The sequence below is a fragment of the Mauremys reevesii genome, linkage group 22 (genome assembly GCF_016161935.1).
Source record: "Mauremys reevesii isolate NIE-2019 linkage group 22, ASM1616193v1, whole genome shotgun sequence".
In the NCBI taxonomy this organism is placed as follows: domain Eukaryota; kingdom Metazoa; phylum Chordata; order Testudines; family Geoemydidae; genus Mauremys; species Mauremys reevesii.
This window is the reverse complement of record NC_052644.1, coordinates 9,339,847-9,355,125: the sequence shown is the minus strand read 5'-3', so window position 1 is coordinate 9,355,125 and position 15,279 is coordinate 9,339,847. Positions and strand designations below refer to the sequence as shown.

General features: G+C 48.3%; 1 pseudogene; it reads right to left on the bottom strand.

Annotated features, from left to right (window-relative positions):
• Window positions 1-9,424, bottom strand: part of LOC120388832 — a 51,537-nt pseudogene extending 42,113 nt beyond the window's left edge.
• Window positions 9,425-15,279: the final 5,855 nt, after the last annotated feature.

Here is a 15,279-nt window from a genome sequence, read left to right as displayed (position 1 = left end):
AATTAATTCCAAAACCTCCTCTAGTGATACTTCAATCTGTGACAGTTCCTCAGATTTGTCACCTACAAAAGCCAGCTCAGGTTTGGGAATCTCCCTAACATCCTCAGCCGTGAAGACTGAAGCAAAGAATCCATTTAGTTTCTCCGCAATGACTTTATCATCTTTAAGCGCTCCTTTTGTATTTTCATCGTCAAGGGGCCCCACTGGTTGTTTAGCAAGCTTCCTGCTTCTGATGTACTTAAAAAACATTTTGTTATTACCTTTGGAGTTTTTGGCTAGCCGTTCTTCAAACTCCTCTTTGGCTTTTCTTATTACACTCTTGCACTTAAGTTCGCAGTGTTTCTGCTCCTTTCTATTTGCCTCACTAGGATTTGACTTCCACTTTTTAAAGGAAGTCTTTTTATCTCTCACTGCTTCTTTTACATGGTTGTTAAGCCACGGTGGCTCTTTTTTAGTTCTTTTATTGTTTTTCTTAATTTGGGGTATACATTGAAGTTAGTTTTTTAGTTCTTTTACTGTTTTTCTTAATTTGGGGTATACATTGAAGTTGGGCCTCAATGAGATTACTGCCTTTGCAGAGACTCTTAGATTCCAAAGCCAGAAGGGAGCACTCTGATCGTCTAGTCTGAGCCCTGCCCCCCCACACACCCACACCCCTGCTGTATAACACAGGCCAGAGAACTGACCTAGAATAAATCCTACAGCAGATTGTTTAGAAAAATATCCAATCTTGATTTAAAAATTGCCAGTGGGGGTGGGGCTGTGAGCCAGTGATGAACCCACCACAGCTCTTGGTAAATTGTTCCAGTGGTTACTTCCCCTCACATTAAAAATGTACACTTTATTTCCAGTCTGAATTTGTCTAGCTTCAACTTCCAGCCATTGGATCTTGTTAGACCTTTCTCTGCTAGACTGAAGAGCTCATTGTTAAATATTTACTCTCCATGTGATGAGTTTCAATATGCGGTGGTATTATTGTCATTACCGATGACAAGGATACCACTTTACATTGAGTCATAGGAAGTATATGTGAAGGAGTAGCTTACTGTATGAACTAGTGTTAGATGTTTACAACTACGTATTTTACATCACATACAAAGTAGTAGCTTATGCAGAAAAATAAATTAAAAGCAACTGTAGAAAAAAAATAAAAACAAAAGCATAGAATCATAGAATATCAGGGTTGGAAGGCACCTTAGGAGGTCATCTAGTCCAACCCCCTGCTCAAAACAGGACCAATTCCCAACTAAATCATCCCAGCCAGGTCTTTGTCAAGCCTGACCGTAAAAACCTCTAAGGATGGAGATTCCACCACCTCCCTAGGTAACCCATTCCAGTGCTTCACCACCCTCCTAGGGAAAAAGTTTTTCCTAATATCCAGCCTAAACCCTCTGCAACTTGAAACCATTACTCCTTGTTCTGTCATCTGCTACCACTGAGAACAGCCAGGGTCGGCGCTTCCACTAGATGACCCTAGGCAGTCGCCTAGGATGGCAGGATTTGAGGGGCAGCATTTTGCTGCCCTTTGTGGAAATTCAGCGGTGGGGGGGTCCTTCCGCTCAGGGTCTTCGGTGGAAATTCGGTGGCGGGTCCTTCACTCGCTCCGGGACCCGTAGTCGAAGTGCCCCGAAGACGGAGAGCGGAAGGACCCCCGCTGCCGAAGACCCTAGGCCCCCTGAATGCTCAGAGGAGTGCTGCAGCCTAGAGTGACAAAAACCCTGGTGCCGCTCCTGAGAACACCCAAGCTCCATCCTCTTTGGAACCCCCCTTCAGGTAGTTGAAAGCAGCTATCAAATCCCCCCTCATTCTTCTCTTCTGCAGACTAAACAAGCCCAGTTCCCTTAGCCTCTCCTCATAGACTCATAGACTTTAAGGTCAGAAGGGACCATTATGATCATCTAGTCTGACCTCCTGCATAACGCAGGCCACAGAATCCCATCCACCCATTCCTGTAACAAACCCCTAACCTGTGTCTGAGCCACTGAAGTCCTCAAATTGTGGTTTGAACACCTCAAGCTGAAGAGAATCCTCCAGCAAGTGGCCCGTGCCTCATGCTGCAGAGGAAGGCAAAAAACATCCAGGGCCTCTCCCAATCTGCCCTGGAGGAAAATTCCTTCCCGACCCGAAATATGGTGATCAGTTAAACCCTGAGCATATGGGCAAGACTCACCAGCCAGCACCCAGCAAAAAATTCTCTGTAGTAACTCAGATCCTACCCCATCTAACATCCCATCAGCATGTCTCAGGCCAGTGCTGGATGCATCAGTGCAGAGTCCAAACACCTGGTCAAAGCCTGGACTGGCCAGACAGGCTTTCCTGGCAGAATCCTCTTTCCTGCCTCAAAGCCTGCCAGACAGGCTGCGCTCCACGCATGGCTTTCTGCAGAGCTCTGTGATAGCAGCCACGGGGGGCTGAAACCCTCCACAAACCTGCTAAGCCTGTGAATGGCTGGATTTGCTTTTTGGTTTGGGGAATGGGCCAGTTATCAATGGATTCCACTTTCAAGGGATCCAGGCAAACCTGCCTCTGCTAACTAGATAAGAGACGTGGGCTGCCCCCATCTAGCATTTTTATACCTTTAGGGTTTGACCTGCAGCTCCAAGTCTCTCCAGTACAATTCCCACGTGATCCTGATGAACTGCCCTGGACTAGCAGAAGATGGCACTATCATCGAAGTAGGCATGAGTAAAGGCCAACACTTGATTAACTAGCCGCTGAAATGTGCCTCCTGTGTTAATGACTCCAAATGGTAACACTTGCACCTCAAAAGTCCTGAATCAGTCATGTCATGTGCCCCAGCCAGGGCTGTCTTTAGCTATTCTGGGGCCCTACACAGCCCCCCCCCTGCAGGGGGGGTGCCCCAGGCCTCGGGGGTGGCAGAGCTGGCTTGTGGGGGCAGAGGGGAATCACCCCCCAGCATTCACCAGCAGCTCAGCTGGGGCTGGGTCGCTGCACTTCCCACAATCGGTGAGTGCAGGCTCGGCCCTGCTGCAGAGTCCTCAGGGGAATGGGGGCGGGGCTAAGGTAGAGCAGGGGCGGGGCTGGGCTGAAGCAGGGGCGGGAAGAGGTGAGGCAGGGAGGAGCAGGGGCAGAAGCCATGGAGAAGAGCCAGAGCAGGGGAGGAGCAGCACGCAGCTGTGTAGGGCACCCGGAAATTTGGTGCCCCAAATTTCCTGGTGTCCTATGCAGCTGCATACTTTGTATATGGATAAGGACGGCCCTGTCCCCATCCTCCTGATCATTTTTGTTGCCCTCCACTGGACTCTCTCCAATTTGTCCACATCCCTTCTGTAGTAGGGGCCCCAAAACTGAACACAATACTCCATATTTGGCCTCACCAGTGCCGAAGAGAGGGGAATAATCACTTCCCTCAATCTGCTGGAAATGCCCCTACTTATACAACCCAAAATGCCATTAACCTTCTTGGCAACAAGGGCACACTGTCGACTCATATCCACCTTCTCGTCCACTGTAATCCCCAGGTCCTTTTTTGCAGAACTGCCACTTAGCCATTCGGTCCCCAGCCTGTAGCGGTGCATGGGATTCTTCCGTCCTAAGTGCAGGACTCTGCACTTGTCCTCGTTGAACCTCATCAGATTTCTTTTGGCCCAATCCTCCAGTTTTTCTAGTCATTCTGGACCCTATTCCTACTCTCCATTGTATCTACCTCTCCCAATGAAATCCAAACCAATTATTAGCTCACACATGATCCTGGCTTCTTGCTTGAATTCCAGTGCTCCAATTTTCAAACCCAATTTCCCCCATTTTTGGAAGGGTGCACACTCCCCAGTCATGGGGCATGTCTACATTTCACACAGAGCGTACTGCAGGGGTGTGAATTGCAGAGCACACCAAAAAGCTGCACTCAGTCTGCCCTGTGTGAACGTTGCTGGTGCAATCTCAAGTTTCCTTATTCGAGTTAACGTGCTGTTTGAAAGAGGATTATGGTAACTATGGGAGGGCAGGGGGAATTCAAACACTGTAACTGCCCCCCCCACACACACACACTGGAGAGAGCGGTAGGCCAGGCCAGACCTGGGGGGGGAGAGGGTGTCATGCTCCTATTCCAGATGTGGTCTGACTACAGAACTTGCTCGTCCACCCCAGCTGTGTTCATCCTTAGATGCTTTAATGCCCTGCCAGGTATGACTGAGGTTCGGCTCTATAAGGGATGTTACACACAGCGCCACTCAGTGGCTGAGCAGAGCACTACAGATTAACATCCCTGTCCATCTCCCCCATTAAGCTCCATGTTCCTGCCATTTATTCACACTGTCACTCTGGCTGTAGAGTTCAGGACGGATCAGTCTGTCCAGTGTCTCTGAACCACCCTGGGGTCAGTGAGGGGCGGGGTCAGGGACATTCAGTGGGTGGGACCAGCAAGGGGGTGGGGTAAGGGTTCATGGCAGGGCAGGGAGTGGGGCCAGTGAGCAGGATGAGAGTTGGTGAGGGGGGCAAGTGAGAGTCCATGGGGGGGGGATGGGCCAGGGTCAGTGAGAAGGGTGAGGGATTGGCCCAGGGTCAGTGAGGGGATAGGGCCCCACCATGACACGTCGATAGGCCCAGCCTGGCAGGACCCCATGGAGGGGAGCGAACCCAGCAGCAGAGACAGGGGCTGCAGGGGGGATCTGGAGGATCATGACCTGGCTGTGAGGGAGCAGAAGACAGGCAGAGACCCAGCGAGGGGGAGTGAGTGGGCAGCGGAGGGGGCTGAGCTGTGGTATCCCAGAAACTGCCGCTCCCCCATACAGGGGGAGCCATGACGACCCTGGCCTAGGGGGTTTCTTATGACTGCAGCCAGCTCTGCAGAGACTTCTCTGATCTGGTCCTGAGGCAAGGCCCCTGCGTTAGCCGTGCACGGCCTGGACTAAGGCAGCCCCACCTCACAGAAGACCAGGGAGTCCGTGGCTCAAAGGAAGACGGGTTTTTCTTGTCTTGATTTCTCTCCTTTTCAGTTGACCCTTGGCCTCAGGGGCTGAGTGGCCCAGTCCCTCCGTGAGTACTCGGCCGGGGCATTCACCAGTGTGGGAGATGGGTCTTCATCACTCACGAAAGCTACTGGGTAACAACACCTAGTGACCTTCCGAACTAGGCTCTCTCTTGGAGGAGAAGATATGGGGCTAGCACAAAAAGAGAAAAAAGTGGGGTCTGGACACTGCTGTGATAATTTGTGTGGAACGTCAAGGGAAGCTATAACCCAGGGGATGGGACATCGCCCTCATCACACCCCCTTCTGGCGCTAGCAAACCAAAGAGCCAAATTTCAGCACCCCAGAGTAGAGACTGTTACTGCTGAAGGTGTGTTGGTTTGTATGTGTACAGACAGAGTAAATAGTTCAGTGTGCTTCCCATCCACATGTAGGTCATAGTGTGACGATGGCGTTAGTATATTTTAAAACCTTTCAGCTGCTTAGTGTATTCTGAAACCTGCTAACAAGTTTTCTCCTAGTTTCAGGCTGTTCCTGAGAGAGAGAAATCTGTTGTATTTGAGTTGACGTGTTGTGTGTGTGCCCTTTTTAACAGCTTAGATGTTGATAAACTGACTACCCCAATTAGGGGAATGTTACTTAGTGGGAATCTATCTATCTAGTAGCCAGGCAGGAGCACTCTAGCTCACAGATGGCTTTGACATGGATAAGAGGAGAAGCTGAGGAGGAGGTACTGTGCTGAGGGGACAAGGCAATTTGGAAGCCCCTTTGCCATAGTTTCCATTGTTCAGGTTCAGTCCTGAGGTCTCACGAGCAGCTGTGAGGTCTCACAAGAGGGAGGATGACTGGTAATTGGGTTGCAGCCTTAAACCAAATCCCAGGGTGTTCTGGGGTCCCATAGGCAAGGTGTTGCTGGTGTAGCCTCACTAGGTAAATTGGGGGAAGCAAGTCCCTGGAATTACTAGTGTCCCTCTCCTTCCCATTGTGGAAGTAGAGCTAGAACTGATGGGGATTTCAATGCATGACAGTCTGTTGGCAAGAGTCAGGCTAGCTGTAACCCTAATAACACGAGATTTGTAGAAACGAGGAGTGTGTGAAGCGAGTGGGAAAGAACTGTGTGAGAAATCATTGCGACCTTGTGTCGATAATAAGGAATATAAATTGGCATCTAAATAGAAGTAAGAAAAAGAAGATAAAATAGCCTATGTATAAACAAAATGCAGCTGTTGCTCATTATTGTAGGTAACAAAAAGTATAAATGCTTGTTGTAATTGTTTACTTGGTGAGAGACCTGCCTAGGACTGAGGAAACCCTGTGTCCTAGGGCACTCCCTCCCTCTGTACAATTGTAAAGAGAAAATAAAGTATCTGACTCTGCTGCACCCAATCAAAAAGTGAAAACTAAGTTTTTCTCCGGCAGCACATGGAGGTGCTGGGGGCTCCAGGGACCCAGCCTCAGCCGCAGGGTGCGGCAAATCCAGAGCCCCCCGGGGACCTCAACAGAGAGATGACCTGGCTGGTGAGGGAAGACTTGGTGCTGTAAGAGCCACTTGCCAGCCGGGCTGGGCTGGGCTCAGCCTGCATTGAGAGACAGGCTGGTGGGATTCTGCTCAGAGCAGCCCTAGAGCTGCCAGGTGCCTCAACTGTGGGGATGCTGATGGGGCTCATCTGGGGGCTGGGGCTGGGGGTCTCCACTCCCCCTGTGGGGCCCCTGGCACCATTGTCCCCCCAGCTGACTTGGAAGGCTCCCCTGCTCCGCCCCACCCCCAGCTTTCCCTGGTGTAGCTCCCAGCAGCTCCCATGCCCATCCCTGAGCAGCCTGTGCCCAGCCATGCAGACAGCATGTGGTGCACCCTGCAGAACCATTGTCTGGTGCACAGGGTCAGCCGGTTCCTTCCCCATGCAACGACTATCCCAACATTTAAATGAGCTATGGGGAGAGACTGACTATGGGTGTCTGCCTGTGCCCGATGTGCCAGGCCCTGGTAAAGCCTGGTGTTCTCATATGTATGTGCCCAGTACACCCCAAGCTCGAGGTGCTGGGCTCTATCTATCTGTACCCAGATGAACTGAGGGTGCCAGGCCCCATCTGTCTGTCTTTGCCCGATGCACCCTGACTCAGCGCACCAGGCCCTGTCTGTCTGTCTGTTCCCGATATCCCCTGATCTCAGGGCACCAGGCCCTCTCTGTCTGTCTGTGCCCAGTGCGCCCTGAGCTCAGGGCACCAGGCTCTGTCTGTCTATGCCCAATACCCCCTGAGCTCAGGGTGCCAGGCCCTGTCTGTCTGTCTGTCTGTGCAGCAGCCAGCCCGGGGTCCCAGTAAGTGATCATTACAATTTCCAATGTGTAGCTAAGGTGCAGACCTAAATGCAGCTGCATGGTGGTGCCTTGCTTAATGGAAAGGAATGGGCCGGGTTACAGATACAGATACAGACACAGAGAGCTTCCCTCTAACCTTCCCAAATTCACGCCCCGCTCTGTCCTGGCCCCTCTGTCCTGCCCCACCAGCTCCTTGTGCTGTATAAACACCTTGTGGTAATATTCCACAGCTAGACACACAGATGGCAGCTGTGTCCAGACATGAGCCCTCTTGCACATTTCACAGCGGATGATGTTGGGAAACAACCACATTATTCCCCCTTCTCTTTGCCTTAGTAGCATATTGGCAGCTGAAAGATGGGTTTTTGCCATTTTCTGATTTCTTGTAATTCCCAAAGCCTTCCACAAGGTGTCACTGGTTCCCTGCTCCTTGAAATGCTCCACTCTCACCCCCTCTGTAGGAGGGTGATTATATGCCCTGTTTTGGCAGGGACAATCCCCTTTTCAGCTCTGTTCTGGCCGTCCCTACTTTTTCACTAAAGCTGGACATTTGCCCTGATTTGTGCAGGAAGCGCTGCCTTCAGAGCTGTCCCCCCGGGCAGCAGTCCCCGCTCTCTGACGGGTTAATGGCAGTGCTCTAATTTGTAAACGCTGGTTTTTTTCTGGTTAGCTGAGTTGCAGCTGCAGGCTGAAAGCAGCGTGATGGTCTCTTCCCAGCTCCAAGGTTTGCCTCCCTTGGGAGCCTGAGTGTCGAGACAGTGTGAAACAGGAAGGGGTTTTATTGCACATTTTGTTTTAGCTAAGAGTCCCCCTGAGCCAAACAGGCTGCCTGCCGTAGTTTGTGTATGGTCATTTTTTGCTATAAAATGTCTAGAAAACATCTGTGTATTTGTAATGAAGACCTCCAAAAACAGTTCAAGTTTTAAAAAAAAGACAGATCAACACTGGACAACAGCAAAGTTGTATGTGAAACATGTGGAGCACATTCCTCCATTGCCGACGGCGGTCGAAATGACATTACCTAGCACCTTCAAGGCAAGAAACACAGAGATGCTGGTAAAAGTAAGCGTTTAACACCAAGTGTTTCAGGATTTTTTCTGAGGCAAGACATAGAAGCTGAATAAGTTTTTGCCACTGAGGGAGTGTTTGCTTACCACTCAGTGCGGCACGCACACAGTTTCCGCTCTAGTGACTGTACATCACAATTAATTAGGAAACTAGGCCAGTCTACGTTTTCATCTGCTCGCACAAAATCCGAGGCAATCGCTTGCAACGTCTTAGCCCCTTTATCCATTGAAAAAATGCAGCTTGAGTTGGACAAGTGTTCCTTTATTGTGCTTGCCCACCCCTGTTCTACATGCTTCCCAAGATACACAAACAGGGGAACCCAGGCAGACCCCTCATAGCTGGCCATGGCACTCTTACTGAAGAAATATCGGGATTCATAGAAACCATCCTCAAGGCACTCACCACACAAAATAACTCTGAGAGCAGGAGGACAATGGAACAGGCTGCCTAGGAAAGTTGTGGAAGCTCCTTCACTGGAGGTTTTCAGAAGGAAGCTGGAGCCATCTGGCTGCATGTGCGATGAGTGGAGCCCCCCTTTGGGGATGCTAGCCCAGGCTCCACCCCTTCCACCTAGGGGCAGCTCCAGGCACCAGCACGCTATGCGTGTGCCTGGGGCGGCAAGCCATGGGGGTTGCTTTGCCGGTCGCCGCAGGGCGGCAGGCAGGTTGCCTTCGGCAGCATGCCTGTGGAGGGTCCACTAGTCCCACGGCTTCAAATCTAGGGAGCGGGGACCTCCGGCAGGCAAGCCATCGAAGGCAGCCTGCCTGCCATGCTTGGGACGGCAAAATACCTAGAGCCACCCCTGCTTCCACCCCACTCCCATGGCTGGAGCCCTGAGACCTCCTCCCCGTCCCCCCTCCCACCATGGCAGGTATAGTGCGAGAAACTGCTATCTTTAGGAATTTGCTACATCAGCTAGCATTTTTTATAATTCTTTACATATGAGTTACTTCGATAGGTATCAGATTACTACAGGTAGCAATTTGTCACACTACACCAGAGTCCCAGACTGGAGCGAGTTAAGGGGTCCCCCAGGCCCAGGCTGTGAGATCCCATCACACACAGCCCCCACCTGCTCAGAGGAGTCCAGGGCCATCTGCAGCCTCATCATGCTGCGCCTCCGCTCCCCAGACCCCAAGCCGCCCACAGAAAGAGTCTCTCAGGCTTTTCTCCAGACAAAGCTTTTGATGAGCCTTATGCAGGTACTGGGGTGGCTATGGAGGCAGTATGTGCTACTCAGGTTCCCGGGTTCATCAATCATGACTGATGAACCCGGGAAGCTCAATAGCACATAGTGCCTCCTCAGCCACCCTGGAACCTGCATAGGGCATAATAAATCAAAAACTTCCCCCCCAAACCCCACAATCGGGGGTTCAGCAGCCACAGCAGCACCAGGGGAGGCTGAGCCTGCCCTGGCCTATTATACCCACCACCCATGGCTGGCTATCTTTCTGATTCCCTTCGTAACATTACTACAGAATTCCTCGGTATCTTCATTGATGCATTGCTCAGTCACATATTCCTCACTTTTACTTCTTGAGAATTTCCAAATTGCCTATTTAGTGGGGATATTATTCTTGCCTTCAGTATTTCCTTGATCTATAATTAATGTCAGGAAGTGGTCACTACCCAATCCTTCCTCTCTGTACATTTCCCTGCTGCATTCACTTGCTATGGTGCTAGAAGTTCTTCAAAGTTCCAGCCATGAGAAACTTCTGTCTGCCATATTGAACCTGGTAGGTACTCCATCATTTAATGTCACTAAGTTATTCTCTTCAAGGAATTTCTGTAAATATTTTCCTTACTTCCCCACAATCTCCTGGGACTACTCAGATCAGCACACATAATGAACGGGCATGTGACATCTGTAATCAATTATTTCAGGTCCATAGCCTAGTTTCCTGCACGGGCTATTGTGACACCCACAGGGTACAATCTGGACTGTGGGTCTGCTTTGTCCCTTTTACTTTCTGGATCAGGGTACCTCTCATACTGCTCTGCTAGTGACAAGCAACTCCTTCAGGCTTCACTCTCACACAGCCATTAGCATGTGAAGGCCAAAGTTACATGCAGGCTCTCACAGCGACTCATGAACTATACACAGGAAGACACCAACAAATCCCCCCAGCCACAGCCTCACACCCCAGAAATGTACCATCTTACATTGCTCATAACCTTCTCTTGAACAATGCACGCTCATTAATTAGTTTGCCACTTAGTCAAAGGATAGTGGACATGCACCAGCCCTTTGCAATCTGAGCACATTCCCAAGCATTTTAAACAAACTTCCTAGTAAGGATAAAACATAAAAATAAGTTTATTAACTGCAGAAAGATAGATTTTAAGTTATTATAAGTGTTAGGCACAAAAGTCAGACATAGTTACCTTAAAAATATAAAAAGTAAACATGGTTTCTAAACCCTAAAGTTTTAGTCTAAGCAAGAGTTGAATTGAACAGCTTTTCTCACCCTGACAGATGGTACAAGCCCGTTACAATTCCTCAATACACAGACTGGACGCCCTTTCCAGTCTGGGACCACTCTTACCCAGTTCAAAGTCTTTATCTGACAGACATTCTTCCAGGTATTGATTTGGGGGGGGGGGAGAAAGGCCAAGTAATGATGTCACTTCCACTCTGTGACACAGACCAAAAGGGTTACACAACTCGCAAGCTAATTGACCCAAATTCAGCCTTTAGAGACATTTTAGAGAAGAATATAAATGGTAATTAGGGCCATTCCTTATAAATAGTTAACAGCCACATTATATGAACTAAGGCTTTGAAATGCAAACCTGTATTGTTAGAGAATTAGAGGTAAAACTAATCGTCTGTGTTTACTTATGTCTTGTTAATGTCAACCATGTAAAGAGACATTTCCTAGCTATTGATTCAGAGATCAAAAGCTTAAGCTTCATTCAGGGGAAGTTTGAGTCATAAGATTGAGGTCCCATCTGGACTACCCTGATATTAAATATTTGGACATTGGATTTATAACCTGATGAACTGATTCCGAAAAGGACTCACTGCAACCCTAAAGCTCACCATCTCTACTATGAAACTGACCTAAGGACTCTATTCAAGTCTGCATGTGTAATGATCTTTTAACCAATACTCTCTCTCTCTCTTTTCTTTTTTAATAAATCTTGGTTAATAAGAATTGGCTGTAAGTGTGTATTAGAGTAAGATCTGAAATATCCATTGACCTGGGAGGTAATGCATCTGATCCTTTAGGGTTGGTACAACTTTTTATATGATGAACAAGATTTTCAATAATCCCCATCATATCTGACTTGGCTGTCTGGGTGGAAGCGCACAGCTGGGTTGCTTTAAAGGATTCTTTGCTGCTTTTAAAGGAACTGTATTTTTGCCTTCTGGGTAACCAGTAAATCATTGTGGAAGCTGTTTTTATTGCTGGCAATAACCATCAGTATTTAACTGCTGACAATAACCATCAATTTGGGGGATTCTTTGCCCCATTCTTTGCAATTTGCCCTAATTGAGCAATCTCAGTGTGACTCCCCTAGGACCGCAGTCACACCCTCTTTTATACTCCTCCAGCTTTCTGGAAAGATCTTTGCTGTGAAGTGGGGATCAGGCAGTCCCCATTGGTCAAGCAGTCTCCATTGCATATGTGCCTTTTCTAAGAGGTCTCTGGGATAGTGGATTTTTTTTTGAGGGGTGTTGATGAGCCATTAACACTGTCTGGCTATTGATGGTTCCTCCTTTGTTGTAACTGAAAGGCTGGTTGTGGGTGCTCCCAACTTCACAACCTATTTCAGTAACACATATAGAAATACTTCATAACTTCACAGACCATGCTAATTCATACAATCCAACAGGTTATTGATGTTCAAGAGATCAAGACTTTTAAAATGATACCTCACAAGGTTTACTTTGTAGAAAACATATCATAATCATATCACCAAGGTGAATATGGAGGTTCCAGGGTGCTACTTTGAGGTACAGAATGTCACACAAATCCACTTATCATTCATTCTAAGATAAACAGTTATTTTCTGCTGATTATTAATTGATCAATTATCGATTATATTTGGGGATAGTTTCACAAAGGAATTTCAGCGTGGCACTGCTCAGGAAGGGGATTCTTTCACTCTCTCATATTGAAGCTGTTCCAGTGTGGATAAACAATGGAAAACACATTGGGCTAGAGAGAAAACAAGCATAAGAATGACTGTGTAGCCTAGTGGTTGGTACACTCAGCGGGGAGGTGGGAGACCTGGGATCCAGACACTCTGCTCTGATGACTTTTTAAATTATTTCTCCACAGTGGCACAGCTTCAATAGGAGTGATTGGGGTTTTTTCCCCCACATAAGGGTATTCTCAAGCTCAGTGATTACAATACCCATGTGGATGATGGCAGATCCTAATTCTCCTTCCCCCTCTCAGGTGGAAAGGGGAGTTGAACTCGGGATCTCCCATGCCTTAGGGGAGTACCCCTAGCCACTGGGCTAAAAAGTCATGAGCAAGGGCTTCTGCTGCCCTCCCTGTAGTTGTTTTGTGTTAGCTCGGCTATACGGGCCCAATCTGGTAGGCAAGGTCCGAGCATGCTTACCAGATCAAGCCCACAGGCTAGTTAAGCAGAGGAACTCCTATTTTCCCAGTTCATGCATTGCTCTGGAACTTAGGCATCCAGACACCTGGCATGGAGCAGCAGTGCGCAGGCTCAGAAGCAGGAACATAGGTACCTAGGGAATTTTTACTGGAAAAATTCAGGCGCCAGGTGAGTTAAGGCACCTTCAGGGTTCAGGAGCAGCTGACATCTGCTGACATCAGCTGACACTGATGACTCTCAGTGTGGCCTGATTCTGGGATTTAGTCGCTTAAAGTGGCAATTAGGTGCCTATGTCCCTTTGTGAATCTAGCCCACACTGATTATCAGTTTCCTTTACTAAGATTGGCTATTGCTGCCAATTACTGAAGAATATTGATGAATATTCTTCATTCCTAGTTATTGGTTACTATGGATTACTGTTTGCTTACTACCAATTCTGATCAGTTATTATTATTAATACTGATATCTACAGCTAACTATTATTGCTATTCAGTTATAGATTGCTATGCTAATTGCTTTCTGATTATTGTTAACTAGCAATCATTTTGATCAGTAATTAAACTATTACTGATTTTTTGTTACTGATGATTGCTGATTATTTATATTGATCACTGCTATTATAGCCTAGTAATGCTCAATTATTGATTCTTCACTAATAAGCTGGATCACTGATTAGTGATTATTATAACTGACTATTAAAAATGATGACTTGCTGATTGCTGTGATGTAATACTGATTATTGTAATTGATTATTACTATTACTTCTTATTGATTGTTATGATGGATGATTGATTACTTCTGACTCTGGCTGATAATGGTTACTATTATCAGTCACTAAGTGCTGTGATGGGGCACATCACTAATTACTCTGGTTAATTATTGATTGCTGGTTGATTAGATAGTGGCTGATTCTTGATTGATTATTGATGGCTATTATAAATTGCTGTGACAGGGCATTGATTACCAATGGCTTGAATTGATTACTATGGATGGCTGATTGCTGTAATGTACAGCAGATTATTGGTGACCTATAAAGGATTGGTTACTGATAGGGGCTATTAGTGGTTGGTGATTGGTTACTGATTGCTGGGGATTGGCCCTTGGGGTTGTTAGCGGTTCGTAATGGGTTCCTGATTGTTGGGAACTGGCCATTGGGGCTGTTATTGGTTGACAATCAGTGACTGATGGTTGGGGACTGGCTGTTGGAGCTGTTAGTGATCGGTTAGTGATGGTTGGGGACTGGCCATTGGGGCTGTTAGCGGTTGGTTGTTGGTTACTGATTGTTGCGGACTGGCGTTGGGGCTGTTGGCGATCGGTTAATGATGGTTGGGGACTGGCCATTGGGGCTGTTAGTGATTGGTTAGTGATTGCTTGGGACTGAACGTTGGGGATGTTAGTGATCAGTTAGTGATGGTTGTGGACTGGCCATTGGGGCTGTTAGCGGTTGGTGATCGGTTAGTGATTGCTTGGGATTGGCTGTTGGGACTGTTGGTTGTCGGTTAGTGATGGTTGGGGACTGCTGTTGGGACTGTTAGCGGTTGGTTGTTGGTTAGTGATGGTTGGGGGTTGGCAGTTGGGGCTGTTAGCGGTTGGTTGTCGGTTACTGATTGTTGGGGACTGGCGTTGGGGCTGTTGGCGATCGGTTAATGATGGTTGGGGACTGGCCATTGGGGCTGTTAGTGATCGGTTAGTGATGGTTGGGGACTGGCCATTGGGGCTGTTAGCGGTTGGTTGTTGGTTACTGATTGTTGGGGACTGGCTGTTGGGACTATTAGTGATCGGTTAGTGATGGCTGGGGACTGGCCATTGGGGCTGTTAGTGATCAGTTAGTGATGGTTGTGGACTGGCCATTGGGGCTGTTAGCGGTTGGTTGTCGGTTACTGATTGCTTGGGACTGAACGTTGGGGATGTTAGTGATCAGTTAGTGATGGCTGGGGGTTGGCCGTTGGGGCTGTTAGCGGTTGGTGATCGGTTAGTGATTGCTTGGGATTGGCTGTTGGGACTGTTGGTTGTCGGTTAGTGATGGTTGGGGACTGCTGTTGGGACTGTTAGCGGTTGGTTGTCGGTTAGTGATGGTTGGCAGTTGGGGCTGTTAGCGGTTGGTTGTCGGTTACTGATTGTTGGGGACTGGCCGTTGGGGCTGTTGGCAATCAGTTAATGATGGTTGGGGACTGGCCGTTGGGGCTGTTGGCAATCGGTTAATGATGGTTGGGGATTGGCCGTTGGGGCTGTTAGCGCTTGGCGATCGGTTAATGATGATTGGGGACTGGCCGTTGGGGCTGTTAGTGATCGGTTAGTGATTGCTTGGGACTGAACGTTGGGGATGTTAGTGATCAGTTAGTGATGGTTGTGGACTGGCCATTGGGGCTGTTAGCGGGTGGTGATCGGTTA